Source organism: Chelmon rostratus, chromosome 2, assembly GCF_017976325.1.
Source record: "Chelmon rostratus isolate fCheRos1 chromosome 2, fCheRos1.pri, whole genome shotgun sequence".
NCBI lineage: Eukaryota > Metazoa > Chordata > Actinopteri > Chaetodontiformes > Chaetodontidae > Chelmon > Chelmon rostratus.
In genome coordinates, this window is record NC_055659.1 from 27480918 (window position 1) to 27484289 (window position 3372).

Consider the following 3372-nt stretch of genomic DNA (forward strand, 5'->3'; position numbering starts at 1 on the left):
TCTCTCCCGACCCCGTCACATTGCACCCGTCCAGTGGCCCCCGCCGCCCGGCTGCGTCGATGCGCATCTATAATACACCCGTCCGGTGCAAGGGGCCAGGAAGCCACAAGGCGGGCCCTCCCTCCACACTCTGAGCTAACGATACAGACCCCCCCTCCCCTCCCCTCCAGTGAGCACAAGCACGTCCCCTCCTTTCGCCCCCGTGTGTGTGGAAATTTGTGCCCGTGCGGTGCCAGTCTCCTCCACAAGCCTGCTAATTTACTACCAGGGGGCCGAAATAGAAGTTTTAATTTAACAATAGGCCTAGATTCCTGAATGAATGGGTACACACGCATGTCACTACAGTCTAACTGAGCTTGGAGGATTTTAGTCACTGATCCACCAACACTAGATCAATGCAAATCTTACATAAGTGTAAGCTTTGAAAGTGCACGAATGTGGCCTGAAAACTCAAGAGAGAAACAGGCATTTTGAATAGAATATTGATTTTAAAATGGAATAATATTTGTAGATGAAGAGGGAATGAAGCCCATTAAAAATAAGTTTAATATGACTACAATATGTCTTTCTGGACCTGTACTGTGTCTCTACATTCAGCAGTGAGTTTGTCCATGAGACACATAGTGACATGGACACTGACATGGACATGGACACTGACTTGATCTCTCAATTCCAAGAATAATCATGTAAAGACTTTTTATTGCATCTGCGTGGTTAAAGTTTACAGACCTGACTGGAGTTCCCCAAGGCTCAGTTCTTGCACTTCTATCATTTAACATTGGCTCACTTCATTGGGTAAAATTATATAAAACAAAAATCATAATTAAGCACACATCTGCCGAACTTACACTCTCTGTTACCAAGCATCTACAGACCCGTGGATTATCTCCAGGAGAGCACTGAGCTGATTATCGGTGACTGAAACTGAAATCTTTATCTTTGGCACAAAATAATGAAGGCTGAGAGTTTGTGATTTTCCCAACACTATGTTCCTGAAAATCAAACGCCAAGACAGAAACATTTAAGTAATCATGGGCTCAAGAGCTTAAATCTCAATGTGCGTTCATGGACTTTTTGGCCACTTGGGGGCAGCAGAGCAAGCTTTAAATAGTATTACTAGTAGTATAAATACTAGTATAAATAGTATTTTTTTAAATAGTAATAGTAGTTCTTATGGTTAATGTGTGAGCAAGGTTAAAATTTACAGATTTGAGTTGAGTGTTTTGGAATCTGCCAAATATAAGCCCATGATTCACTCTCCTCTTAACTGGACCTCGCTTTCTTGAGAAACATATCTGACTGCAGCAGTGTTACCATATGTATTACCTTTCCACACTGATGAAGTCATATAACACGTTGTGTGTGTGTGTGTGTGGTTGTCTGTCCACAGAGCAGCACACTCTGCTCCTCATCATTTGCCAAATGTAAACAAATGTATTTATTCGGTGCCTTTTTATTGGGCATCAACCTTGCATTTATTTGCGTAGTATTGAAAAAAAATAGACTCAGAGCATAAATAAGCCTACAGGGAGCTGGTGCAGACAGCTGGACATCTCTTTCAAATGACACTAACTAGTATTGTGTAATACATTGCATTTTTAAAGTAACTTCCCAAACAGTGCTCTATAGCTACTAAATGCTCCACAATGTTCACCAGCTAATTGCTAACTTTGTCCCAGCTGCCGGGGGGGTGGGGTGGGTCGGTCTGACCGGCCACCACAAGTGCCACGCCTGGGTATGACTAGCTGTCTGCCCAGTGAGAGGCAGGACCTTCAATCGAACCAGCTGTCTGATATGTGTAAAGGTAAATTAGTGCGATTCCGACATGTGTGTGCACACATAGTTTTTGCACTCCTGTATAAGTCAGTGCCTCTCTGGGAACACCCCAGTCAAAGAAGTCTTGACATGCCACCGCCTCACGGCTTTCACCGTCTGTACAGCATACGACACGGTGAAGGTGTGGCCAAAAAACCAAAACAATGAGCAGAAAGATGCTACAACGCTCCATGGAGTTGAGCCATTCGTCTATAGTGAAAATAGGCGTATTAGCAGCTTTAAGCCTTCATTATTTTCACCCTGCACTTTTGTCTTTGTTATGGAGCTAACTAGTGAGCCCAGGAGCAGACACAGACACACAGCGACAGGAATGATTCAGGTCCAGTGCGGAATCTCGAGAGTTGCTGGGCTGAGCAGGAATCTGAGGCTGGCAAGCCGGCCGGACGAGAGGACGAGGACGGGAGAAATAAGATTAGACTAAAGATAACAGGCTACAACAGGCTAATTAGATATGTACGGGGTTAAAAGGGCTTGATGCGTAGCAACACTCAGTGGTCGCAGAGTGTACGATCTGGTAAGGGGGAAGTAAAATGGAGTGGTAGACTGCACACCTGTCTCCATTCAGACAGTCAGACAGAAAGAGACAGACAGGAGCACAGGAGACACAGGGAATGAAGCACAAGGGAAAAAGCTTATCTAATACTTATTTTTCTCACAGTACAAACACTTTTGTCTTGCCTTGCAAATCTGATGGTATTTGTGAGCCATTGCATGAGTTTATTGCTTTTCCCTGTGGTACAGGAGATTATTTCTGTAATATGGTCCTTGAACAGTTTATATATTTGCATAATCAAATGTAATACAGGAACACTGCTTCGTCAGAGGATTGCAGAGTATGTGTGTGTTTTGTGTGTTATCTGACAGATAAATTACATGATGGCTCAGCCTCCTAATGCGGTTCCTAGGAGAGCGGCAGCTCTAACTACGTCCCCAGAGGACCTGCAGCTTTGTTGTGCTGTTTGCCTGTTGCTAAACAGCAGCCGCCCAGAGAGCAGAGGCTACAATCCATCCACATCCTCCCACGCTGGCAAAGTGGCGAGCGGAGCCAGCCTGCACACAGCGTAAACATCTGGTGACGGCGGGAGAAAGAGTCGGCTACAACGCGGCATGCTGCGGCCTCTGGAAGGATTCGTTAGGTGTGTTTACTCACAGAAGAACAGGAAGCTGTGACTCGCTTCCGCTCTGTGACTATATTACTCATCTGGGCTTTTATGATTTTGTTTACTCCTCTGACTCAAACGTAGAAATGTGCCCTGCGTCGGAGGAGTGACATTAAAAGGTCCAGAATGAGCAAGTGTCTTTCCTGTTAGAGGATATTCTGTGTAACTAACAGGAGATCACATCATTCATTGAAATTCAATTTAAAGAAATAGTTCAACATTTTGAATTGCCTCCTCGCAGAGCATTAGATGTTCACATTGATAACACGCCTTAATGTTAATATGAAACGAGCTCCTGCAGACAGCTAAATTACCGTAGCTCGTGGAGGTGGATTTTGTTGCTTTTGGACAGAGCCAGGCTTATACTAAGCTAAGG